The sequence below is a fragment of the Erinaceus europaeus genome, chromosome 15, assembly GCF_950295315.1.
Source record: "Erinaceus europaeus chromosome 15, mEriEur2.1, whole genome shotgun sequence".
NCBI lineage: Eukaryota > Metazoa > Chordata > Mammalia > Eulipotyphla > Erinaceidae > Erinaceus > Erinaceus europaeus.
This window is the reverse complement of record NC_080176.1, coordinates 85,180,466-85,208,128: the sequence shown is the minus strand read 5'-3', so window position 1 is coordinate 85,208,128 and position 27,663 is coordinate 85,180,466. Positions and strand designations below refer to the sequence as shown.

General features: G+C 49.2%; 1 protein-coding gene across 1 annotated transcript in view; it reads right to left on the bottom strand.

Annotated features, from left to right (window-relative positions):
- SOCS6 (suppressor of cytokine signaling 6) overlaps positions 1-26,488 on the bottom strand; it is a 31,244-nt gene extending 4,756 nt beyond the window's left edge. Inside the window, exon 1 of the mRNA XM_060174035.1 lies at positions 26,324-26,488. The gene's annotated coding sequence lies outside the window, so the exon portion shown is untranslated. The remainder of the gene's footprint in view (positions 1-26,323) is intronic.
- Positions 26,489-27,663: the final 1,175 nt, after the last annotated feature.

The window sequence follows — 27,663 nt, the reverse complement described above, 5'->3', positions numbered from 1 at the left end:
ACGCTGAATAAACCAGCCTCAGTCCCAGACAACAGGAACGAGAGGGAGTTCTATTAGGCCAGATGGTCTCTCATCTCGCCCCTTGGTTTTCCAGGCAAAAGATTACACTGGAATTTTTCAGAGTAGCTGTTTTCTTGTTCTCCCCCCCCTTTTTATTTTGCACATCCAAAAATATATGCCATCTTTTTATAGGATTACCATCTGTCTCATCATGTTAAACGAATGTTCTGAATTAACTCGGCTTCGCTTCTGATTGTAAAATTTTAAGTTTACACATACAATTAAAGATGTGTATGGAAGTCCTAGGGAGATCTTAAGACATGAATACCTTGCCAGTATGAATACAAGATAAATGTAAACAGAAGACAAATCCCAAATAACTTCCCAATCAATATCTCTCTGTGTGTCTGTCTGCCCCCCACCCCACCCCACCCCACCCCCCACACACTTTGGTTCTCTTTTGGGCTTTACTTTTATGGATGGGCTTTTTCAGAAAGGATGAGACAGAGAAGGAGAGGGAAAAGGAGAGGGAGAGGGAGACAGCAAGCACAGCACTGCAGCTCCCTGCAGAGTAGTGGGGGTCTGGCTCCAATCCTGGTCATCACACACACTGCAAAGTGTCCCACTATACAAGTGAGCTATTTTACTGACCCTTCTGCGTCTTTTTTAAAAAAGAAGTGACTGGAGGGCTGCCCCGGGGGTGGTATAGTGGCTAGAGCACTGGACTGACAAGTGTGAGGTCTCAAGTTTGATCCCCAGCACTGCATGTGCCAGACTGACGCTCTGGTTTCTCTCTCTTCTCTATCACTAATAAATAAAATTTTTTTCCTGAAGAAATGATTGAAGGGGGCTGAGCAGTGTTGCACCTGGTTAAGTGCACACATTATAGTGCCCAAGGACCCAGGTTCAAGCCTCTGATCCCCACCTGCAGGGGGAAAGCTTCATGAGTGGTGAAGCAGGGCTGCAGGTGTCTCTCTGTCTCTATCCCTCTCTCACTCCTCCTCTCTCAATTTCTCTGTCTCTATCCAATAATAAATAAATAAATAAAAAAGATTTACTTAAAAATGATTGGAGGCAGTTATCCAAGCTACTATAATAATTAGTCAAAAAAAAAATTCAAGACGACTTCAAACAATCATTTACTCTTCAATAGATGAAACAGTTACATTCCTGCCCATTTTTAAGTGAGGAAATGGTCTCAAAGAGATTAAATTTGCCCAACAAAATAAAATACTTTGCCACTAGAAAATAGTGAGGTCAGAATCTGAAGCTGGCTCTGATGCCAAAGTTCACATTCTCTCTCTCCTTCCTCCCTTGCTCCTGCTGGTCATTCTAGCACTGAAATTAGTGGTTCGCATACTTTCTGACCATGGAATCTTTTATGCTCTGAGAAAGCAGTGAACACCACAAAAAAAAAAAAAAAAAAAAAAAAAAAAAAACTTTATCTGTATGGTTTGTGGCTACTGAAATACCCCTACTGGAAACTGAATCTGGGAGAGATCTTAAAAATGTTTATTTACCTACCCACTAAAAAAAAAAAAAAAAAAAAAAAAAAAAGACAGCTTACTACAAGCTAACAACAAAAAAATCCATTTTGGTGTGTGTGTGTGTTGTGTGTGTGTGGGGGGGGGGCTTCCCCCCAAAAAAAAAAAAACAAAACAACAGAAATCCAGCAAGAGAAGTGGTGCTGCTTCACATTATTGTAAATCTCTCTGTCTGACTTAAGACAGCTGCCCTTGCCTGTCTGCTTCTGCATTCAATCTGCCGCAATCTGCTGCCTCAGTTAAAAGTTTAGCAAGAAAACTCAGAGAGACAGAGAGAATATCAAGACGGACTGTACACCAAAGTTTTCTTCAGTGCAGTGGGGTTCTGGACTCAAACCTGGGTCACACGTGTTAACAAAGCAAAGATACTATCCAAGTATCTGGCCAGGCACAGTTTATTTACAAAACTCTCCATGCATGATTGATTAGTCACCTCGTGGTGTTGAGCAGACATGAGAGTTTCTTAAAACTTGCACCAGAACTCTGTGGTGGAGGAGGGCTCAGGCTGGTGTTAGGTGTGGTTTGCAGACGGACGCCTATCAAGGGAAATAAGAAACTCACAATCTTATAAATCAGTATTAACAATCTTCTAAAGCAATATTAAACCACTAATAGCAGATTTTTTTTAATTATTTTTATTTATTTCCTTTTGTTGCCCTTGTCTTATTGTCGTAGTTATTGTTGTTGTTGTTATTGATGTCATCATTGCTGGATAGGAGAGAAATGGAGAGAGAAGGGGAAGACAGAGAGGGGGAGAGAAAGATAAGACACCTGTAGACCTGCTTCATTGCCTGTGAAGCGACTTCCCTTCAGGTAGGGAGTCGGGGGCTCGAACTGGGATCCTTACTCTGGTCCCTGCGCTTTGCGCCACTTGCGCTTAACCCACTACGCTACTGCCCGACTCCCCAACAGCAGATTTAAAAAAGAAATTGTCCTCTTGTAAATCAGTATTTCCCTAATCAAATAATTTTTTTTTTTTTTTTAAACCAGAGCACTGCTCAGCTCTGGTTTATGGTGGTGGTGCAGGGGACTGAACTTGGCACTTTGGAGTCTCAGGCATGAGAGTCTCTTTGCATAGCCACTATGCTATCTACCCCAGCCTACCACCCTCTTTTTATATATATTTTTTCCTATTTTTAATTAGACAGGGCAGAGAAATTGAGAGAGGGTGAGAAAGAAGATAGAGAGGGGGAAGAGAAAGTCAGACACCTGCAGACCTGCTTCACAACTATGAAAAGTATTTCTAGACTCTGTTAATCCAAGGTCACTGTTCTAGCACTGGTTCTCAAAGAGTCTTCATACCTGTGTGGGTCCTGGTGACATCAGTGAGTAGGTCTTTCCTTATAGACTGATGACCATCCCAAAGGCAGAACAGTCTTCACTTCCTGGCAATCACACTGTCAGTTGTTCTCACTGAAGCAGTGGATTTACTTTACTAAAACTCGGGGTGCGGGGCAGGCAGAGTAATTCAGCGCTCGAGCACAGAACGTGCATGCCTGAAACCACGACCGCCTTCCCTCGGGGAGAAAAAGGTACAAACCCAAGACACAAACCCAAGACTTGCCCAGCTATGTCAGTGCGTAGAGAGGACAAGAAAGCTCCCAGATTTGTCGCTGAGGCTCAAAGATTGTCGCTGAGGCTAAAAGAATATCAATACCGGAAATGGACGAAACCAGGAGAAATGAACAAAGACACCAGTCTCGCTTATGAACTGTGACACTCAAACCTCCACCCTCTGAGGGCACTGGGAGGGCTGGAAGAGAGCAGGGTCCCCTGCCTGGCGCACCCAAGATGCCAGCTCCAAGGAGCAATCTCCTGGTCACAGAACAAGGGCTGGGCCCTTTGGAGACTGTGTGGACGGTCCTTAAAACAAATAAAAATGAACTGCCTTATGATCCAGCGATGCCACTCTTACGCATTCACCCAACAGACACTCAGACACTAATCTGAAGGGTCACATGGACCCTTCTGCATTATTCACAAAAGCCAAAAGAGTGGAAGCAGCCTAAACGCCCATCATCAGATGGCTGGCTAAAGTTATGGGATAGTTATTCCACAGAACACTACTCTGCCGTCAAAAAGACGATACCGTGTCCTCGGGAACAAAGTGGATGGAACTGGAGATGATGATGCTTAGCAAAATAAGTCAAGAGATGAAAGACAACTAACAGATGGTTTCATTCCTGGGTGGAATCTAGAGACCTGATTCACAAGAACTTGTAAAAACAACAAACAAACAAACAAACCTAGAAGCAAACAAACTTTCCAAGTCTCTTGAAAACTATGGTGTTTATCTCTGGGGAAGGTGTGAGGAACTCTGATGGTGGGTGTGATGTGGGACTATACATTGTAATCTTATGATCTTGTAATATACTATAAATAACCAAAAAATTTTTGTTGAAGATTTTTTTATTCTCTTTATTTATTGGATAGAGACAGGCAGAAATCAAGAGGAATTGGGGTGATAGGGAAGGGAGAGAGACAGAGAGACACTGGCAACACTGCTTCACTACTCTCAAAGCTTTCCCCTTGCAATTGGGGAATAGGGACTTGAACCCAAGTCCCTGTGCACTGCCACATGTGTGCCAACCAGGTGCACCACCACCCAAACCCCCCCCAAATTTTTTTTTTTTTTGCCTCCAGGGTTATCGCTGGGGCTCGGTGAATTCACTGCTCCTGGAGGCTATTTTCCTCGTCTGTTGCCCTTGTTGTTTTATCATTGTTATAGTTATTATTGTTGTGGTTATTGATGTCTTTGTTGTTGGATAGGACAGAGAGAAATGGAGAGAGGAGGGGAAGACAGAGAAGAGGAGAGAAAGACAGACACCTACAGACCTGCTTCATCGCTTGTGAAGAGACCCCCCCCTGCAGGTGGGGAGCCGGGGGCTCAAACTGGGATCTTTATGCCGGTCCTTGTGCTTCGTACCACGTGCGCTTAACCCACTGTGCTACTACTACTACCCGACCCCCCAAACAAGAATTTTTAAGGGCTGGATAAACAACTACAAAAGTCAACCATCAATTCCCAAATCCACTCCCCCTACAAAAAATACCTCTGTAAACTAGAAACAGATACGCACTTTACATAAGAAAGGAAGCAGCAAGGTAGATGAAAGAAATACTGAAAATCGCAATGACACCAGAGACCCTGACAAGTGACCAACATATTCTCACCATCTTAAGCAAATTAATTAGACAAGAGTAAGACCTAGGTGTGAATTCTGGAGAGGAGACAAAGGTCATCGTGTACAGACAGTGTGACTGATCGGACACGTGGGAAGACAACACGTGGAGATGAGCATCAATCAGGGAAGAAAAACGCAAGTCAGTTGATGGCTCACAACATTTTTTTATTAAAAAAAAAAAAAAAAAAGCTAGCCAGAAAACAAAAAGACTCAATGATAACAACTTAGAAAGCAAGATGCAATAAAAAAGTGTCCGGAACAACATGAAAACTTTACAAGTGCTCAGAGGATCCTCGCTGATCTGAATATATAGAAAGACACATCTTGCTCTTAGATGAAACAATTCTATCCTGTCAAAATATTAACTCAAGATTCCAAGCAAACAGCAGTAGTGTTGTTGAAAAAAATCTGACAAAATTACACAAAGTTAATTTTAATACGTCAACAATGGAGGAACAGAAAATTCTGAAGACAGAGGGAAAATGAGTTACAACTCCTTTACATGTATGCATGTTAAACATTCTGCAAGGCATACGATGGAGGGTGGGGGAGTCGGGCGGCAGTGCAGCGGGTTAAGTGCAAGTGGCGCAAAGCATAAGGACTGGCATAAGGATCCCTGTTTGAGCCCCCGGCTCCCTACACCTGCAGGGTAGTCGCTTCACAGGTGGTGAAGCAGGACTGCAGGTGTCTGTCTTTCTCTCCTCCTCCCTGGCTTCCCCTCCTGTCTCCATTTCTCTCTGTCCTATCCAACAATGACGATATAAATAACAACAACAATAAAAAACAACAACAATAATAACTATAACACTAAAAAACAAGGACAACAAAAAGGAAAATAAATAAGTAAGTAAATAAAATAAAGATGAAGGGGAGAAAAGACCAGAGAGAGCAGAGAAGCAGAGTGAGACAGCCATCAAAACTATCTGTGGGTAAGAGGAGGCAGTCAGGAAGTGACAGGTAGGGGCTGGGCAGTGGCGCACCTGCTAAAGCGTCCGGGTTCCACCTGCAGGAGGAGACTTCCATGAGCAGTGAAGCAGGGCTGCAGGAGTCTCCCTCTCTCTTCCTCTCCATGTCCCCTGTCCTCTCAACATCTCTGTCTTTACCCAAACTACATAAATTTGATTTAAAGGAAGTTTAAGAGAAGAAAATGGTGAGTAGTAAGGCGGGGGGGAAAGCAAAGATCTAATTTCATTTCTTACATACAAATAAATTCCAGAAAGCCCTGTTGCCCCATACATGTGCATAGTTTAGGGAAAATCTGGCACTGCAGAGAACCTTTATTTGCCCTGTACAAACCTCAAAGCCACACAGGAAACAGGGTAGTTAATCTGAAAATGCAAATGGATACATCTCTGCATAGGCCAAAAAAAAAAAAAAAAAAAAAGGTAAAAAATGAATGATAAAGACATTCAGCCACCAAGTTGCAGATGCTACTATGACTCCATCCTGACTTCTCTGGGCAGATGACCTCACCTCTCCCAAGCCCTACCCCATTAGGGAAAGACAGAAACAGGCTGGGGAGTATGGATTCACCTGCCAAGGCCCATGCCCAGCAATTACAGAAGCCAGAACTCCCACTTTCTGCACCCGAAAAAGAATTTTGGTTCATATTCCCAGAGGGAATATGAAAAACATCAGGGAAAGATGACCAAAGGGCTCTGAACTCCAGTTCCATCAGGACCCACAGAGAGAAGAGGAAGGAAGAGGGTGGGGAAGGAAAAAAAGAGAGAGAGAGAGAGGAAGAAAAAAAAAGGCATTCAGAAGTAGCGACAGGTGTATGTGTGAATTAGAAAGGAAAAGGCAGGACCATGGGGGAGGCAATTATATATAAATATAGTTATAGAAATAAGTTGACCCATGTCTATAGCCTTGGAAGAAGTTCTGCAGTTCCCAATGGAAAGACTAAGGATGCAGGAGTCTGGTGATGAGAACAGCGCAGAATTATACCCGTTATCTCATGATTTTGTAAATCAATAATCAAAAAAACAATTTTTTTTTTTTTTTACCAGAGGACTGCTCAGCTCTGGTGGTGCAGGGCATTGAACCTGGGACTTTGGAACCCCAGGCATGAGTCTCTTTACATCACCATTATGCTATCTACCCCCCCACTAATAAATTTTTAAATAAATAAATAATAAAAACGAAAAGATAAACTGAAGGAAAGCTGCAAAGAACACGATACAAGATTAACACCTATAGACCTGGCTTTTAGAGATCAGAAGCAGAGAGGCCAAAGGTCTTGTAGGCAAACAGGCTTCACCTGAAAAGCAGAAAGAAAGAGCTGATGAGAGGCACCAGCTGGCAGGAGAGAGAAGTCAGCACCCAGGAGGTTCTGTGCCCTCACTGCTGTGAACCTGGAGGAACTGGGGTGAGGTGGGGAGTGGCATGGAGGGCACCGGGTCCCTGGGGCAAGCGTGTGCGTGTCTTTGCTAAAGTCCCCCCCGTCTATATGGCTGGGGACAGCTCACTGTGTGCAGATGTTGAACCTTCCCTGGAAAGAAAACAGGACACGGCACCTCTCACCAAGGAGCCTGACTCAGCAGAGTGAGCTCCACAGCTAAGTGGGGGCGGAGAGCAGTCAGGGAGTGCGGACTGGTGCCACTTGCCGAGGACTGTGCTCTCGAGAGTCGCAGACCCCAATTTTCAGCTCGAATATGCTTTGACCAAGTAATGATGTTCGTATGGGATTTGTCTTCGGGATCTGTATTTTCACAGCCAAGACAAGGTCCTAGGAACAGCGGGCGTCTTCATAGCTCCAATAAGAAAGGAGGGTTTGTAGAAGCAGCTTTCTGATCCCAGACGTTTTGATATTTGTTGTTAAGACATTTTGTTGATTTTATCTAGAGCCTCCATGTTTACAAAATCCTGTCTGGTTGATTGCTAACAGGTGCATTCTTCTAAGAACACAAGGCCTGCCCAGAAGTGAGGCTTCAGGCTCTGCTTCCCGTCACCCTCCCTACCCCTGAAGGCTGAGGTCTGGAGCAGTGTTGACAGGCAAAAGGCATCTCTATAATTCTGGCTCCTTCCCTCAAGGGTCTGGGTATGTACATAATAGAGTGACCTGGATATTTCTTGAGGCCTCAGAGAATTGCACCTGAGGACATTCAGACAAAGACCACTGTCATCAAGGCTTAACACATTCTTGATGTCTCCCACACCTTGAAAGTCATTTGTGCTTTGGCAATTGCTCCTGAATTGTATTTAGCAAAAAGCATCTTTGATCTTCCTGTGGCTTTTGATATGATGTGCTTTTACCAATAAGTATTCTGCCCAGAGTTCTGATCATGGGCACACCTGACATTCTCCCATCTCGAGGTGTCTAGGTGCTGTCCCTCCAGACTCTTCAGATAAACTATATGGTGACTGAAGTCAGCTTCTCTCAACCCTGAGACGCTGTCAGATCTCAGGGTCCTGGTCTTTGGCTAAGGTTCTCCACCTATGTATTAGCTGTGAAAGCCACTGGGACTTGATCATTCACCTGGTGCTTGGCAGGCTTTGGGCTAGCAGACCCTGCTGGGCTGGGGTTTCCACGGCCTCAAAAGGCAGCACCCCTACACCGTCCTGACAGCCCTGAGAGTCTGGCGCTAAGAGTTGAGGTGACACCAGAAAACGGGACTCCACTACTCAGCGTGATATGTAAATACGTGAGTATAGCGGTATTCACACTGTACGGGGGCGCCTGAGGCAGAGGTTAAGGCACTATGTGATGTCCAGGGAAGTACTTTATGGAATGACTCCACTTAAGCCAAACCAGGTTTTCACTGGGCCGACTTGCTTGCCTGAGGCCTCAGAAGCTGCAGGTTTACTCTCCTCACCACTTTATGCCTGAGTTCTGCAGCACCATTTCTCTCTTTCCTCATCTCTCCTTCTCTCATAATAAAGGGGTTTTTTTGATATTTATTTATTTTCCCTTTTGTTGCCTTTGTTTTTTTTTTATTGTTGTTGTTATTGATGCCATCGTTGCTGGATAGGACAGAGAGAAATGGAGAAAGGAGGGAAAGACAGAGAGGAGGAGAAAAAGACAAGACACCTGCAGACCTGCTTCACCACCTGTGAAGTGACTCCCCTGCAGGTGGGGAGCCGGGGGCTCAAACCAGGATCCTTACTCTGGCCCTTGCACTTTGTACCACTTGAGCTTAACCTACTGCGCTACCTACCGCCCGACTCCCAGGATTTTTTTTTTTTAAAAAAAGAACTTTTATTCCAAGATTCCTTGTGGCAAAAAGATGGAATTCACCTAAATATTAGGAAACAACCAAGACGCATAGTAAAAAAAAAAAAAAAAAAAGTGGATGAACTGATTTCATAAATTAACTATAATCCACCAGTACAATGGAGTTTTATGCAAAGAGACCCGAGCCTGACTCCTGAAACGAGCAACGCCCTGAACGAAATGCAAACATGTCGCCATCTGTGTCTGCTTACTTGTCTTAATTTTGTGTAGTCAATGCTTCCCAGAACATCCAAGGAGCAGGGCCGCAGGGCCTGGAGAGACCCCTTCTCTTTCTCTTATCAGATTTCTCGGTAGCCACCGGACTGGGTCTCACATGCTTACAAATCCGCCCCCCCCACACACACACACAAACACTTAAGAAAGAGAAATCAGGTGAAACAATGCATGTCTGTGTGTATTTCCCCACCTGCCCTCAGGCACCCTGGGGCCAAAGGTCTCCACCGCTCCTACTTCCTGGTGCTCAGCCTTGCACTCAGATGCTGCCCCGCTTCTGCTTCTGCTCTCCCCGGGCAAACCACCCTGCATGGCCTCTGCTCCACTCCCACCCCTTCCTCCAACAGCACCCACCCCTCAAGTACCCTGCTCCCTTGGACAGGAGAAAAGGATGCCACACCCTCCCAGTCCCTGGCCTCTGAGGCCGCCCCACACAGCACATAGTCCTACCACCAACTTCCTTCACCCGGGCAGCCTCTCTGCCTCCTGGTCACTCCAGGCAACAGCCTGGTCTGGCCCCTGATGAGGACTGCATACTGTGTGTGTGTGTGTGTGTGGGGGGGGGTGTCGCATGGACTTAAACTTGCAGCCAGCTCTCAGTTCCTCACAGTACTCTACTGGGGGAGGGGAGTGTCCTATCTCCATTTTACTGATTGATTAATTGACTGATTGATGGATTTTGCCAGCAGGTTTATCACTGGGGCTTAGTGCCAGCACTACAAATCCAACACTGCTGGCACCATTACCCCCCACCCCCACTTCTTTCTATTTTATTTGACAGAACAAAGACAAGTGGAGAGGGGAGGGGAAGACGGAGGGAGAGAGAAAGAGAGACACTGGCAGCCCTGCTTTACTGCTTGTGAAACTTCCTCCCTGAAAGGGAGTGAGGGGGCTTGAGCCTGGGTTTCTGTACAGAGTAACGTGTGTGCTCAGCTGGGGACACCACCATCCAGCCCCTCCATTTCCACTTTACAGCTCAGGTCTTTGCTGCAGGCTCTCCCTCTCTGCCTCTCATTTCACTCTCCATTTCTGGCTGTCTCTACCCAATAAATAAAGATAATACAGATGGAGGAGGAGGGGAACTCCACATGACAAAAACATAAAACTGAGGGTCAAAGACGTACACGAGCTACAAACAAATACAGTTCTGGCTGGTCGACACAAGGGACCGTCAGGGACCTGCTAAAGCTGATATTTATACAGAGTTATAAATAAATAACAGCAGGGGGAAATTCATATTGTTCATTTGTTAAGTGCAAAAACACAGGAAACAAAATCATATGTAAAAAAGTGTGGTCTGGAACATGCGGAAAGAATAGGGAGGGGAGTCGGATCTGAAGAGTCAAAGTGACTGCAGAACTCTATAAATTATAAATCATTTAGAACAGCTAGTTTTTAAAATGTATATATATATATTTTTGTAGTGAGAGAAATTACAGAGGGGGAGAGGGAGAGGGAGAGGCCACAGGGAGAGGGAGAGGGAGAGGGAGAGGGAGAGGGAGAGGGAGAGGGAGAGGGAGAGGGAGAGGGAGAGGGACCTGAGCATTTCTCAGCTCTGGCATATGGCGGGATTGAACCTGGGACCTCGGAGGCTCAGGCATTAAAATCTTTTTTGCAGAACCATCATGCCAACTCCCTAGCCCTGTTTTTAAAATATTCTATAAGGAGCATGCGACTATTTTTATTGGGGGGGGGGGGGTAGATGACTATAACAGTGTTTGTTTTCAATCTACTTTAAAAGGGAATGTTTAAGTAAATCCAGTCGGTAGGTTAAAACAAACAAACAAAAACCTGGCCTTCTCTTGGCCTGCAGTTACAACACAACCACACAACAGACAGACAGATAAGCAAAGCTTGGGGGAAGACGGCCGATTATTTTTGCTTTCTCAGAACCCAGGCGTACTCCTCCAGCTGTCTCCCGTAAACAGCTTTCTGCACATCAGACTTAACATCCAGTCTGGCCTGTGTCAGGGAGTATCCCAGACCAGTGTGTCAGGCCCCCTTTCCCTCCTCACCCAGCTCACAGTTCACGGTTTCTCTCACTGTTTCCTAAAAGGCATCCTTAGCCTCCCCCACACCACCACCCCCGCTCCAAAAAAAACCAAAACAACTTCTCAGCAAAACCAGTGTTTAAGTCTGGCTCTGCCCGGGTCAGGGGAGCACCCTGGCAGGACAGGGGCGGGAAGCTGCAGAAGGGCAGAAATACAGAACCACCACCCCCTCGGTGCCCTGGGCACTCAACTGAGCAGCCCTGTCCACACAAGACACGCCTACAACAAGAACACCCCCTGACACCCCATCTTCAGCCTCTGCCCTCTGCGGGTGAACGACCCCGCTTCCTCATTCACCACAGAAATTGGGGCAGTGGGCTGGAGAGACAGCATGATGTTTATGCAGAAGACCCTCCTCCAGGGAGTTGGGCGGTAGTGCAGCGGTTAAGCGCATGTGGCGCAAAGCGCAAGGACCAGCATAAGGATCCCGGTTAGAGCCCCCGGCTCCCCACCTGCAGGGGAGTCACTTCACAGGCGGTGAAGTAGGTCTGCAAGTGTCTATGTTTCTCTCCCCGTCTCTCTCTTCCCCTCCTCTCTGTCCTATCCAGCAACGACAACATCAATAACAACAGCAACAATTAAAAAAAAAAAAAAAGACCCTCCTCCTGCCTGAGACTCTTGAGTTCCCAGGTTCGATCCCCAGCACTACCGTCAGCCAGAGCTGAGCAGGGCCCTGCATCTTTCATTGAAAAAACAACAAGTAAAAACAATATTTATTTATTTTTATTGCCATTAGGATTATCACTAGGGCTCGGTGCCTGCACTACAAATCCACCGCTCCTGGCAGTCATCATCCCACCCCCATTTTATTGCATAGGAGAGAAATTGAGAGGGAAGGGGGAGGTGGAAAGGGGGTGAGACAGAGAGACACCTGCACACCTACTTCAAGGATCATGAAGGGTCCCCCCCCATGCAGGTGGGGAGCAGGGGCTTGAACCTGGGTCCTTGTGCATGGTAACATATTTGCACTTAACCAGGTGCCTCCAATAAGATATTTTAAACTGGTTTTCTTTTTAGTTATTTATTGCATAGAGATTGGATTCTAGAGGAAGGGGGAGCTGGGATGGAGGGAAGGGGAGAGAGGGAGAGGGAGAGCTACAGCACTGTTTCATCATTCATGAAGCTTCCCCCGCAGGTGAGGAGTGGAGGCTCGAACCCAGGTCCTTTCATAGGATAGCATGTGCTCTTAACTGGGTGTGTGGCCCCCAATAATTTAATTTTTATTTATAAAATGGAGACACTGAGAAGACCATAGGATAAGAGGGGTACAACTCCACACAATTCCCACCACTAGAACTCCGTATCCCATCCTCTCCCCTGATAGCTTTCCTGTTCTTTATCCCTCTGGGAGTATGGACCCAGGGTCATTATGGGGTGCAGAAGATGGAAGGTCTAGCTTCTGTAATAAATAATATTTATGGGAGTCCGGCGGTAGTGCAGTGGATTAAGTGCACGTGGAGCAAAGCACAAGGACCAGTGTAAAGATCCCTGTTCGAGCCCCCGGCTCCCCACCTGCAGGGGAGTCATCTGCAGGTGTCTATCTTTCTCTCTCCCTGTCTTCCCCTCCTCCCTCCATTTCTCTCTATCCTATCCAACAATGATGACATCAATAACAACAATAATAACTACAACAATAAAACAAGGGCAACAAAAGGGAGTAAATATTTTTTTAAAAATACATATTTATTATTTATTTTATTAATATATTTATTTTATTATTAATAAAAATATTTATTAACAAAAAGAAAAGAAAATCAGGGCAAAAAGAGGCCAACTCCAGTCTCCTACCACACCTGTACCTGGTGGTGGCGCACCTGGTTGAGAGCACATGCTACAATAATTATTTTTTATTTATTTACTGCTTGCCTCCAGGCTTATAACAGGTGGGGGGGGGGCTCAGTGCCGGCACTACAATTCCACTGCTCCTGGAGGTCATTTTTTCCCCCTCATTTTATTGGATAGGACAGAGAGAAATTGAGAGAAGGTTGGAAGATCGAGCGGGGGGGGGGGGGGGGGAGATAAAGAAGCTTGCAGACCTGCTTCACTGCTGGTGAAGCCACCCCTCCTGTAGGTGGGGAGCCCCGGGGGCTTGAACCTGGATCCTTGCACAGGTCCTTGTGCTTCATACTAAGTGTGCTTAACCCAGTGCGCCATCACCCGGCCCCCATTTAAAAAAAAAAAGTAAAAGGTTAATGAAACTGACTAAGAAGAATTAACTGCTGAAATAATCTCGGTTTGTTTGGGGTTTTTTTGCCCCTTTCATTACCGTCACCAAGGCTGCACTCTCTAGGCTAACTTTTCAGATGAAGTGAGGGTTAGTGAAGATACAGCTGAAGCGTACCCCAGAGCTACAGTACTTACCCCCACAGGGCGCGCGTGTGTGTGTGTGTGTGTGTGTGTGTGTGTGTGTGTGGGGGGGGGGGGGGGTGATGGGTTCAAACCTGGGTCGCAGGCACCCTTCTAACAGAACCACCTCTCTGCCCCCTCAATTTTTTACTTCTGATTTTAACACTGTCCTTATTGAGATACATTCTAAACATTTAATGTGTTCATTTCTATACCATCCAGGCACTGCTTTAGCCAAAATCAGCCAATTCCCTCAACCCTCTCACCATGTTCACTGCCCAGGAGAAAAGTCTGACCCGACAGGTGAAAATCCTTTTGAGATTTAACCAACGGCTGACCATTAGGGTCAAAGGTCAGCAGCTGCTGGCTTTTAGTTTTATTCTGGGGCGGGGTGCTGTGCCGAATAGCAGGTGACAATGTTCGTTCACTCCAAATTGTTCTTCAAAATTTAAAAAGTCAGTTGGCTCAGACTTAAAATCTCTAAAATACAGACTGCACTATTAGAGCAAAAGTTTTAAACTTCTAAAGATAACTTGTCCATAAAAAATAACCGGTTTGATTGTTCTACCTGCAGGTTTTAACACAAGAGTTCCAATTTAGATAGGGATCAATCAACTCTTGAAATACTTATTTTGCCTAGGACAATTTTTTTTTTTGCCACTCAGTTTGCATTAGGGGAGCGGGAGTTCTCAGTTAAAATGATCCTCTCTGCACATCTGGAATACAAAAAAAAGGAACCCAATTAAGTTACAGTATGTGTCTTCAGAGCAAAATGCTAACCTCAGCCACCTAACATTAGAGACTGAAGTCAACTTCAATATGTCCTGGAACCTCCCCTCCCCAGAGCCTTCCCCCACTAGGGAAAGACAGAAACAGGCTGGGGGTATGGATTCACCTGCAAACGCATACATCTCACAAACTAGCAATTACAGAAGCCAGACCATCCACCTTCTGCACCCCATAAAGAATTTTGACCCACTGGGTCAGGCTGTAGCGCAGTGGGTTAAGCTCACGTGGCGCAAAGAGCAAGGACCAGTGCAAGGATCCCAGTTCGAGCCCCCCGCTACCCACCTGCAGGGGAGTCGCTTCACAGGCAGTGAAGCAGGTTTGCAGGTGTCTATCTCTCTCTCTCCCCCCCTCCATTTCTCTCTATCCTATCCAACAACAACTACAACAACAATAAAAAAGAAACCCAAGGTTATTTTCCCAACAAAAGGGAAAATAAATAAGTAAATAAAATGTTTAAAAAAAAAAAAAGAATTTTGACCCATACTCCCAGTGGGGGAGAAATGACAGGGGGAAGATGACCAGAGAATTCTGAACTCCAACTCTTATCAGGACCCGGAAAGAGAAGAGGAAAAAGGGAGGAACAATATTTGGATGTAGTAATAGGTGTTATGATTTGGAAAGGAAGAGAAGATGGGACCACAAGGAGGAAAAGGAAATGGGCAAATAGAGACAGATAGTTGTGGAAATAATAGTTAACCCTTACGATGGAGACAATGCGAACACAGAACGCTGGTGGTGAGAGCTGTGCAAGAGTTTACCCCTGTTACCTTGTGATTTTGTGAGTCAGTATTAAGTCACTAACAAGAAGAAGAAACTGAAATCAAGAACACAACTGTATTCAGAAAATATGAAAGTTCACAAGAAACAGAAAAGGCACTGTAAAAATGATGGCTGAATCTCAAAGTAAACCACCGGTCAGTTTGCCAAATGCGGTCCGACTGGTGCTTTTATACAATGATCCACGTCACGGCCGGAGAACAGAAGGGAAGTTCACAAACCCTGTCACTTAGCGCCCAGCGACACACAGATGTGGCTTCACGACAGCCCTACTTGCCGTGAAAATACACTTCCTTTAAGGAAAGAAAAATCAGATTTGATTCGCCCACCCCCAAAGTAAAATGCTTTCGCAGCCAACAGATGCAAGCGCAAAGATCGAAAACCCTTTAAAAAGAGCTAAGTCTGCATGAAGTATGCGCTTCTTATCGCCATGTCCTCTTCCCCTCCTGCCAATCAAAATAAATACATAAATAGACAACACCACGAAGACATAGGACGGGACGTCGGAAGCCAGGGGCAGCAGCTGGCACACGTGAGCTGGCGTGCAAGCCAGAGAGAGCACTCTGGAGTCCGGTGGGGGAGAAGCAACAGGCACCAAGGCTAAAAAAAAAAAAAAAGCCATCACCAATTTCAAACAGGAGTCAGATGTTATTTATAAAAACAATCAGCCACGGGAGTCAGGCGGTAGAGCAGCAGGCGCAAAGCACCAGGACGGGTGTAAAGACCCCGGTTGCAGCCCCCGGCTCCCCATCTGCAGGGGCGTCCTTCACAGGCAGTGAAGCAGGTCAGCAGGTGTCTCTCCCCCTCTCGTCTTCCCCTCCTCTCTCCATCTCTCTGTCCTATCCAACAACGACGAAATCAATAACAACAATAATAACTACAACAATAAAACAATAAGGGCAACAAAAGGGAATACATAAAAATAAATTTTTTTAAATATTAAAAAAAAAAAAAACAATTAGCCACAATGACTACAACAAATGTGGTGGGAGAACAGAAAACAAAAATTCCTACTGTCAAAGTTGAAAATACAACAGAAGAAAAACGGAGACACTGGTATCAAGAAACCCCCCCCAGAGAAAAAAAAAATTAAGTGAGCAAAAACCTAAGAATTAAGTCAACCCAGGGGAGCCGACGTCCAACAAGGATGATCTCCAAGCAGGAAAAAGACAGACACGAAAGAACGGAAACTACACAAGGACTCTGCATTTTCCAAAAGCCACCGACACTCACTATGGAGTGAAATTATTATGGAGTGAAAAGGTCCCGTATGCTGGTGTGAACCCAGAGAAAACTCGGCCGCCAGGTACACACCACAAAGAGCTTCCAGATGCCTCCAGAAAGGTCAAATGACACATGTGGCGAGGAATCTGGTGACGGGCAAAGTACGCTCAAAGCTGGTGGCGCAATACCTTCAAAATTTAAGAGGTTGTGGCGGACCTAGTTAAGTGCACACGTTACTGCGCACAAGGACGGAAGTTCAATCCCCCAGCCCTACCAGCCACAGGGATGCTTCAAGAGCCTGAAGCAAGTCTGCAAGTGTCTGCCTATCTCTTGCCCATCTCCCTCTCCCCTCTCAATTTCTCTTTGTCCTAGTGAATAACAAATAGGAGAGAAAGAAAGAAAGAAAGAAAGAAAGAAAGAAAGAAAGAAAGAAAGAAAGAAGGGAGGGAGGGAGGGAGGGAGGGAGGGAGGGAGGGAGGGAGGGAGGGAGGGAGGGAGGGAAGGGGAGGGGAGGGGAGGGGAGGGGAGGGGAGGGGGGAAAAATGGCAGCTGGGAGTGATAGATTCACCAGGCCAGCACTGAGCCCCAGTGATAAGCCTGGTGGTGATATAATAAATAAATAAACATTGAAGGGGGTTGGGCAGTGACGCAGCGGGTTAAGTGCACTTAGTATGAAGCACAAGGACTAGCGTAAGGATCCCGGTTCGAGCCCCTGGCTCTCCACCTGCGGGGGGGGGGGGGTCACTTTACGGGTAGTGAGGCAGGTCTGCAGGTGTGTCTATCTTTCTCTCCCTCTATCTACCCTCTCCTCTCAATTTCTCCTTGTTCTATCAAAAAAAAAAAAGGCCGCAAAGGCAGTGGATTCGTAGTGCCAGCACCGAGCCCCAGCGACTGGAGGCAATATATATACTGGCTTGTTGGGAAAGTCATGACACATTTTTGCACAGAAAAAAATACGTCAAATACGTCATGGCTTTTCCAACAACCCAAGGGTTCCTCCAATAGAGCGTATGCAGTTTCACCATTCAGGAGGACCCGGGTTCGAACCTCAGGCACCATGTGGGAGGGAGTAGCACACAGAGCCCCAAGGAGAGGGGTCATGAAATGCAGGGCCTCAGGCAGAAGCCATGCTGTGCTGTCTCCCTTCCTTTTCTCGGAAATCTTTTAAAACAGAGGTAAAAAGAAGGCTGACTGGAAGTAGCAGAAATCCTGCCAGCTATGAGTCCTGGAAGGAAAAAAAAAAAAAAAATGAAAGGAGAGAGGGAGAAAGAGAAAGGGAGAGAGGGAGGCAGACCAACCCAAGAGGAAGCAGGCTTCTAACACAGCACACCTGTCTAGCAGAGCACTCCTACGTGCTCCCACTCTGCACCCTGGCAGACACTGAAAGCAACAGGCATCCCTTCTGGGCCCAACACCCCAATGCCAGAGACCAGTGTCCTCTCTCTCCAGCGACGGCTGTGCTGAGAGCTGCAGGTGGATGCCCATGGGGTCAGAGGGCCAGAGCCACCCCAGGCACACAGCTGCCTTGGTGAAGGCAACAAATATTCATTGCCATGGCTGCATTTGCAAGTGGAGCTGTCTCTGCAGAGCTCATCTACCCTGACGATCTCTTCACCCAGGACTCTACATGTAATACTCAGGTGGCCAGAACGCTGACTGGACTCCCGACATGCCAGGTCTCCAAGAAACCAGCGCTCGCAGCCCCTTTCCCTGAAGTTCTGGGAGGATGCATTCCAGCAAAGCAGGGATGAAAGCGAGAGGCAGAGAACTCCACTTCAGAGAAAGGAGCAGAAGTCCTAGGCTGACCCGCACAGCCCCTCTGGCTCTCCCCGGATACTCTCGAGGAGCTGGCCCAGCTGTGACACCCACCCCCATCCCCAACGTCCACCTCCAAGAAGACACAATCCCCCAGTCCCTGACTTTCCGGAACCAAAGCACCTGTGTGAGCTGGCAGTCGATGGCCCCTTCTGCGGTCATCCAGGAGGTGTGTCACCTGCAGAGAGGACTCAGCCACTCTTGGTCCCAATGTCCTGTCATCTGTGCACGGACGAAGCTGGTCAGTAAGAGAATGTGCCTCCTGCAGCTCAAGTGTGGAGTTCCTGGCAGTGTGAGCAACCACTAAGGTCCCAATGCGGTTCTAGGTCTGGACCACACTTTTCATATTCTGCCACAGTCTGTGTGTGATAGCTTGTAACAGTGTCATTCTTCAAGTACAGCTAAATGTTTTTTCCTAGTTTCAAAAGCAAAGTAAACAAAAATGACAATTGTCAGAGGGAAGATACTTCCTCTAAAAGCAAAATTAAGCCATACCTTTATTCTTTTTTTTTTGTTTTTATTTTTTTTGTATTTATTTTTTTATTTTCCCTTTTGTTACCCTTGTTGTTTTATTGATGTAGTTACTATTGTTGTTGTTACTGATGTCGTCATATTTAGATAGGACAGAGTGAAATGGAGAGAGGAGGGGAAGACGGGGCGGGGGTGGGGGGGAGAGAAAGATAGACACTTGTAGACCTGCTTCAACACCTGTGAAGCGACTCCCCTGCAGGTGGAGAGCCAGGGGCTCAAACCAGGATCCTTATGTGGGTCCTTGTGCTTTGCACCACCTGCACTTAACCCACTGAATTACCACCCAGCCCCCCCATACCTTTATTCTTATAAACAGGAAAACAAAACTCACAAAAAAGAAAAAGGAAAAAAAAAATCATGCAACTTAAGAAGTCTAGGGGGAAAAAAAGAATTAATTAATTAATTTTAAAAAGAAGTCTAGGGCTGGGGGCCAGGTGGTGGCACACCTGTTAAGTACGCACGTTGCAGTGTGCAAGGACCCAGGTTCAAGCCCATGGTCCCCACATGCAGAGGGAAGCTTCACGAGTGGTGAAATACAGCTGCAGGTGTCTCTCTCTCTCTCTCTCTCCTTACCCATCTCCTCTCAACTACTGTCTCTATCCAATAATAAATAAACTAAAAATTTTTTTTTAAAAAGATGAAGAAGTCTGGTGCTGGGGCACTATCTTAGCACTAGGACATAGCACTTGCACGCCTCAAGTCCCAGAGGTTCTAGGTTCAATCCCTAGTACTGCCATATGCCAGAGCTGGGGTGTGTGCCTGTGTGCATGTGTGTGTGTGTGTGTGTGTGTGTGCGCGCGCGCACGCAAGTATACTAAAAAGAAAATCCTTCCTCACCAATGTGTCCCGGAACCTCACCTCTCCAGAGTCCTGCCCCACTAGGGAAATATACAAATACAGGCTGGGGCTGTGGATCCACCTGCCAATGGCCAAGTCTAGCGAAGAAGCAATTACAGAAGCCAGAACTCCCACCTTCTGCACCCCATAAAGACCTTTGGTCCATCTTCCCAGAGGGGTAAAGAATTAGGAAGCTTCCTATGGAGAGGGAAGGTACATGGAACTCTGGTGGTGGGAATTGTGTGGAACTGAACCGTTATCTTACAGCCTTGTTAATCATTATTCAATCACTAGTTTAAAATAAAATACACTAAAAAAACTTTTTTTTAAAGTCTACTAGTGAGACTTCCTCTAACTTTAAAAGTATATTAAGGGGGGGGGCGGGGACAGGCGGTAGCACAGCAGGTTAAGTGCACATGGCACAAAGCACACAGACCAGCGTAAGGATCCCAGTTCAAGCCCCCCGGCTCTCCAACTGCAGGGGAGTCATTTCACAGGCAGTGAAGCAGGTCTGCAGGTGTCTATCTTTCTCTCCCACTCTCTGTCTTCCTCTCCACTCTCCATTCCCCTCTGCCCTATCCAACAACAACATCAATAACAATAAAACAAGGGCATCAAGAGTCCTGGCACTTCACAGATACCACAGATGGCAGCAGGGGTCCTCCATGGATGGCTGGACGGTGCCATGGAGGGACCCTCCACCTCTCTGTACCCGCCTACCTCCACCTCGGAAAAATAAATGTTATGACAAAGCTGGCCCAGGGAGGCCATAGACCACACATGCTGTTGGGTTCCCTCGCTGGCAGTTCAGTCCTCAGTGGGTTAATGGAGTGGCAACAGCAGTGTGATCACATCACCCAAGAAACCAGCGCAAGACCCACCAGAAACAGCACCGAATACTTGACTGGCTAGAGTGTGGTGTGAATTCACCCTTTCTAGAAATTATTACACATTACAAAAATCTGAACATTGCTTTTGACGAAAGTCGTGTGTGTGACAGCAGCCGGCTTCCAGAAGGCACAGCAGCATGCTGTCACCGGGAGCCGTGCACAGGCTGGGGACTCGTCAGACGCTGTTCACCTGCCAGAAAAGCACAGGGTCTCTCCCAGGCCTTCGGAGAGCTTTGGTCCTCCCTCCCTTCTTTCCTTCCTGTCTTCTCTAGCTTTCGAGAGCTGCTCCCTGGGCAGTGAGAATGCCGGCACCTCCTTCACAGAGGTTCTAGGAGGGATGATGTCCTTTCAAGAGTTTGGAGAAAACCTTTTGTAAGTGTTAAGGCGGCCGAGAAGGACCTGACAATAAAGAGTCGACCAGGACAAGAAGAGCACGAGGTCTGGGGAGTGAACGCAGTAGAGCAGCGTTAGGACTTGCACGCCACGCGAGGGGTCCAAGGTTCAATCCCCGGCACCCCCACCAGCCAGAGCTGAGCAGTGCTCCAGTCAAGCAAAGAGCACAACGAGGCTTTGCAGAAGGCTACGGGTAGACAGCATCTGCTGTTTCCTGATCTCCCGCCAGCAGACTTGGGATGACCCAGCACCCAGCACTTACATGGCAGTCAAATGCAAGCTTCGTGTGCCCCCATTCGTCCTGCACACACGCATTCTCTTCCTCTTTCTGACTGTCCACTCCCTCATCCCTTGGACTGCACACTCTCCCCCCACCCCGGGGCTTCCTTAACCAAGAAGACCACAGCTTATCCAGATGCCGTGTGTTAACCAGAATCCTCCTTTGGCCTCGACATCAGGCCCTGAGCTAAGACATTCACACGTATGGCTCTTTTTTTTTTTTTCCCTTCAATCACCACTGGGGCTTCAGGCTGATTTTTTCAGATGGGAAGACAGAGACACCACGCACCGAAGCTTCCCTCATCTCTCGGTGCAAGTGAGGGCTGGGCTTGAATCTGGGCCATGCCTAAGACAAGTAAGTGTACCAACTGAGCGAGGGAGCTCGTCGGCCCTATAAGCACAAATTTATTCAATGTTCACATCAGCACAGTGACAGGCGCTGCTCAGACTGTGCGTAAAGTGAATGCAGCCTCAGTGAGGAGGGCCAAGAGGCAGCTCAGTGGGCAGGGCATGTGCCTTGCTCTAGGCATGGCCCAGGTTCAAACCTCCACACCCCACACTGGAGGGCTTGAGGGATGGGGCTGGGGGCGTTTCTGTGATGTGGTATCTCTTGCCTCTCTGCTGAAGGACCAAAGGGCCCAGGATTAGTGAGATCCCCATGCATAAGACTCTGGCTCTGGAAAAGGAAAGGAAAAGGAAAGGAAAGGGAAGGACTTCAGAGCTGATGTTAAAGGCCCATCAACAAACTCAAACGGGAAACCATCTCCCTGTGAAGGACCCCCACCCAGCCACTCCCACCCCGCTGCGTCCAGGCCTCTGTCTTAGCTCAACCCAAGTGAGTTTTCCTTCCTGCTTCAATCCACACCAGCTACCTGAGGCTCCCAGAAGGTTGCAGATACCTCGGGTCACCTTTTGCTCATCAAGGGATTCAGGTAGCAGGGAAAGTGCTGTGGGGTGAGGGACCCACACAGGTGACAACGGTTCACAGGGGGAGTCAGTGAGTCAGTGAGTCAGTCTGCCAGGCTGGGCGGCACGGCTACAAAGCGGGGGGGGGGGGGGGGGGGGGGATATAAACAAGCCACAACAACAAAAAGACAACAGACACTGAGGACCTGTCAGCACTTCCTGTGCACACACCCCCCCCCCCCAACCCCTGCCCACCACCATCGGGGCTGGGGGTGACCAGGAGACATATCAGTGTTACTGGACTCTGGTGGAACTCCCAAGGGACAGTGGAGTTTGAAAAGGTAGAGAGAGAAGTTGCAGGTGGCAGGCCAGGCCGTAATAACTGCTGGGCCAGACACTGATAAGGGGGTGAGTGCAGAAGCTACAAGCAAGGGCTGCTGGGAAGCCTCTCTGATTAAGGTCTGAGAGGGAGCCCATGGGAGGAGCCACCCAGAACACTCAGGCACACGAATTGCCATGGAGGAGCTGCAAGGGGTTGGGGGGGGGGGGGGTGCTGCTGAGGGAGGGAGACAGAGACAGACACACAGCACAACTCTGAGAGGCAACAGCGGAGAAAAGTACTCAAGATGGGGTACAGAACCAAGCAGGCTTCCTGCTCCCAGTGGCAAAGAGCCTGGATCCTAACACACACACCTGCACACACACACACAGTTGTCACTTGACACCTGACAGGTTCTTGGAAACTTCAAGTCCCAAGAATGAGAGTTATGAGGAAGCCAAAGTAACCACAGACTAGCTGCTATAGACAAGAGCTACGCTCCCACGGTGGATGTCACAAAACATTGTCATGGGGTTTCTTGATAAAGACCCCCAGAGCACCTCTGTGTGCCTGCCTGTACACCCAGGCAAGGCCCGAACCCTTCTGTGCTGAGGACACCATACCCCCACATTGACTCATGCTTCTGGGACTGTGTGACATGCCTTCTTTGGGGCATGCTTGTTGGGGGGGGGGGCATGAAGGAAAAAAAAAAAAAAGCAGAGTTGAGGTGGGAGAGAACCCACAGATGGGGAGAAAGTACGAATTCCACTCATAGTGGCGCCCCCAAACTGTCTTCCTCATCCGCTTCCAAGCTGAACTGTCCTGAGTGGTATTATTTGAGGACTTGCTGTGCTCACTCCTGTCAGATGAATGAGTACCCCCCGACTTGAGTCCCCTGTGAGGAGTAAGGCTCACACAGGGTCTACAAGGAGGTCAGGGTCACACTGCTAGGAAGACATGCTTCCTGAAAGATCGGCCACTTCCACGGTCTTCTGTGTAGAATGTGAAGGCCGGAATCATCTAGTAAGATAGATCCACTTATGTACTCTGAGAGAAAGAGTGAATTCAAGAAAGGAGTGGGGAAAAAAGAGAAAGAAATAGAGAGAGAGAAAGAGAGAGAGAGTGTGTGTGTGTGTGTATCCCGAGCACACACTCAGCTCTGGCATCTGGGGGCTGAACCTGCAGCCTCTGGATCCTGAGGCACACAAGTCTGGTGCTCTCACAGGCTGAGCTAACTCCCCGGCCTGAGGGCCAAAATCTTCAAGGGCTTTCTGTCCATTCTGGAAACATCCACGGGACCAACAGCAGTGCCAAGTAAGCAAACTCCAACAGGTATCACAAAATGGTGAGGGAAGAGTGTGGAGTCACTTGGACGATGCAGATTGGGCCGGGGCCGGAGGGGCTGAACCAGTCTTCACTTCTCAGCCATGACGTGACGACAGGCGGCAGGTGGCAAAGGTGATGATGGTCTGAACTCTAGGCCTTTTTCCCCTCACAGCCTCAAAAGGGGATGGATGGAGGGGTGACCCCACGCTTCAACATATCAACCCATTTCTTTTCTTTTCTTTTTTTTTTTTTTTTTTTTTTTTTTTTGTGGAGCCGCCATCTCCCATACGCACAATTATTCTGTCATTCCCAGAATGACTTTTTTTCATTCAGGGAAATGAAGGCAGAAAGAGAGGTCAGCACCAGAAAGCTTCTCCCGTGTAGCCAGGGTGCTAACCGGGGCAGAAGGTGGGGCAAGGTGGCACTCGACTGGCTGAGGTATCTCTCCAGGCCCGACTGCTCATGACTGAGCATAACTGCCACTGCTACGCATTTGGGAACGGATCTAAAATGTCTTAGAAAGATGTCTGCTTGTGTACCGGGGCATTCAAAGGAACCCCAAGAGCCAAGGCCTCTCTTCACCTCCACTCTGTGTGGCCACTGAAGGCTGCTTGCTACCCAGGAAGAGGTCCGCTCAGAAAGTAAAGGGGAGGGAGTCTGGCAGTAGCGCAGCGGGATAAGGGAACGTGGTGCAAAGTGCGGCAATAAAGATCCCGGTTCAAGCCCCCGGCTCCCCACCTGCACGGGGATCGCTTCACACACAGTGAAACAGGCCTGCAGGTGTCTATCTTTCTCTCCCCCTCTGTCTTCCCCTCTTCTCTCCATTTCTCTGTCCTATCCAACAACAATGACAGCAATAACAACAATAACAACAACAAGGACAACAAAAGGGGGAAAAAATAGCCTCCAGGAGCAGTGGATTCGTTGTGCAGGCACAGAGCCCCAGCAATAACCCTGGAGGAAAAAATAAAAATGAATTAAAAAAAAAAAGAAAGTAAAGGGAAGAGTCTAAAAACTAGTTCTCCCCAAAGATGCTCCAGGTCATCCAAAGCAAAGCAAAGCAAAGGAAGAGTTCAAGTAGGTTACTAGACTTTAGTTGAGCTTTACCTAGCCCAAAAGGAAAAGAAAAAAAAAAAAAAAAGGCAGCACTCAGGCGAGCCCAGATAAGAAGCTCTTTAGGAATCTTTAGCACCTAGCAGTCTAGATATCAGTTCAGCTGGCTTGTGTCGCAGCCAAGTCCAGGACACCAACTAGACTCAGAGCAGAGACCCTTCCATGAATGTTAGATCCAGGGAGAAGGATCATCAGCTATATTTGGGGCAGGAGAGTGTTCAACTACTAAACTTGGTAAGCAACAGCCACCTAGTTTTGTTTTGTTTTGTTTTTCCCAACAACCATGATGCTCAGCAGCAGTGAATATCCCATTTAAAACTCACTCTCCTCCCCCAGTCACGTGGCCTCTGCGTGTGTGGAGGGTCTGCTGAGAATCTCAGGAGTGAGGTGAGCTGCTAATACCTGCTAGGAGAGAGAACCAGTTCCGGTTTAGCTGAGACCATTGACTTTTTTTGTTTGTTTGTTTTTGGTCTCATAGCAAATGCATTCTCTGTCCTAAGCGCAGTCACCTTTGGGTGGGCGGAGTATTTGTATCACTGATTTCAACACTGTCCCTCTCCTCCACAAACATCTGTGAAACTCAACCGAACATATCTTTTCTTTCTCTTTCTCTCATTCCCCCCTCCTTTCATCCCGGGAAGCCCAGAGCTCCCACCTGACCACCAATTCCAAAAAGTGTGGGTTTGTTCGGTAGCCTCCTCAAAGGTGGCATCCCAAACCGTGGAACCCGGGTTCCTGGCACACTTGTCCCAAGTCTGGGACCTGTCACCGGTCCTAGTGCAGAGATGTCCCCGACCAAAGTTGGTTGAGCACCCCAGTTCACAGAAGGAGAAGGCATGTGGGTGCCAAGGGATCTTTAGAAGGTGTGGAGGGTGGTCCCACCGAGAGAGCAGCATCCCAGGTCCGTTCCCCACGTCCTTCGCGTGGTCCACCTCCCCTGCTGCCTCGGTGTGGAGTGGGGACCCCACTCCTGGGGAGACCTCAGTCCTGGAGGCCCCTCCTGGATGCAGAGAGCCAGCGAGCGAGCGAGCACAGGCCCCCGGACTCTGCCCAGGCCTCGCCGAGCGAGGCAACAAAGGCGGCGGAAGCAGGCCTGGGCCCCCACCCGGCCCCGCAGCACCGACCCGGGGCTCTGGGGCTCCCCGTCCGGCCTGGAGCCCCCGGGGCAGAGGCGCCCAGAGAGCAGAGGAGTCCCCAGAACAGAGGGCTCTTTCCGGGGCAGAGGAGGCACCCCAGGAGCACGAGGGTCACCGGAGTAGAGGCTCCCCCAGAACAGAGGGGGGGTTTCCCCAGAACAGAGGGATCCCCAGGACAGAAGGGTCCCCAGAAATAGACGGCCCTGCGGGGCAGAGGGAGCACCCCCAGGTCAGAAGGGTGCCCAGAACACGGATGCCCCCAGAACAAGGGGTCCCCAGCACAGAGGACTTGCATGAGCAGAAGGCTCCCCAGAATAGAAGGCTCCCCCGTAGCAGACGGCAGCCCCCGGGAGAGAGTCCCAGAGCACAGGGCTCCCCCCGCGCGCAGAGGAGCGCACCCCAGCCCCGCTCTCACCCGCGGCCGCCTGTCTCCGTCGGCCCGCGCCGGCGCCACCACGGCCCGGCCTCCGCCGCCAGCTCCCGGGCTCCTCCTCCGCCGCCGCCGCCTCCTCCACCGGCCGCTTCCTCCTTCCTGCCCGGCTCCCGCCCCTTCCTCCTCCAAGCAGCCCGGGCTCCCAGCCCCGCACAGGCCGCCCGCCGCGGGGAGGGCCCGCGGAGGCCGGGGCGGGGTCTGGGTGCGTGATGGGGGGGGGACGGGGATGCGTGCGCAGCTGGGGCGGGTTCGAGAGCCGGGTGGGGCGTGTTCCAGGGGTGCAACGCATGGACATGGGGCGGGATCCCGGGGTGCGTGCACGGTGTGGGGCGGGATCCCGGGGTGCGTGCACGGTGTGGGGCGTGTTCCAGGGGTGCGTGCACGAGGTGGGGCGTGTTCCAGGGGTGCAACGCATGGACATGGGGCGGGATCCCGGGGTGCGTGCTCGGGGTGGGGCGTGTTCCAGGGGTGCAGCGCATATGGAAGGGGGCGGGATCCCGGCTTGCGTGCACGGGGTGGGGTGTGTTCCAGGGTTGCAGCGCGTGGAAGGGGGCAGGACCCCAGGGTGCGTGCACGGGGTGGAGCGTGTTACAGGGGTGCGGCGCAAGGAAGTGGGGCGGGATCCCGGGTTGCGCGCACGGGGTGGGGCGTGTTCCAGGGGTGCAGAGCATGGAAGGGAGGCGGGATATGGGGGGGGGCGTGCACGGGGTGGGGCGTGTTCCAGGGGTGCAGCGCGTGGAAGGGGGCGGAATCCGGGAGTGCGGGGTGGGAGTGTTCCAGGGGTGCATACCATGGACAGGGGTCAGGTTCAAGGGGGTGCGTGCACGGGGTGCCTGCAAGAAGCCGCTTCCAGGGGACCTGTGCGGGGAGCGGATCTGGGGGTGCATGCTCTACAGGTAGGTCGAGGTGTGTGCACGGAGGAGGACAGGGCGGGCTTGGGGGTGCGTGGCTGGGGCATGCTCGCGGAGTGGGTCGACATGCTGGCAGGAGGGGGTTTGCACGTGAGTGCGTGACATAGGGGGCACTGGGAAGGAGGTATGCGCACCCTGGGTCATGCTGCAGACAGGAGGCAGGAGCACTGGTTACCTGAGGGGAGAGCCGCCACTGGTTTGGGGTCTCCAGCCCGCCCTCTGTACCTTGTGCTCGGCCCTACCCCCACTTATGACCACTTTCAGAAAGTCTCCGGGACCCTTTGGGTCTGCCTCCATTCCCTAGCCTAGGGGGACCCCCGACCCCAGTCCCCCCAGCTGCAGGGATTCCCTCACCTGACCTGGTGACCCCTGGGGGAGAGAGATCCATCCAGGACAGTCCAGCTCGCAGCA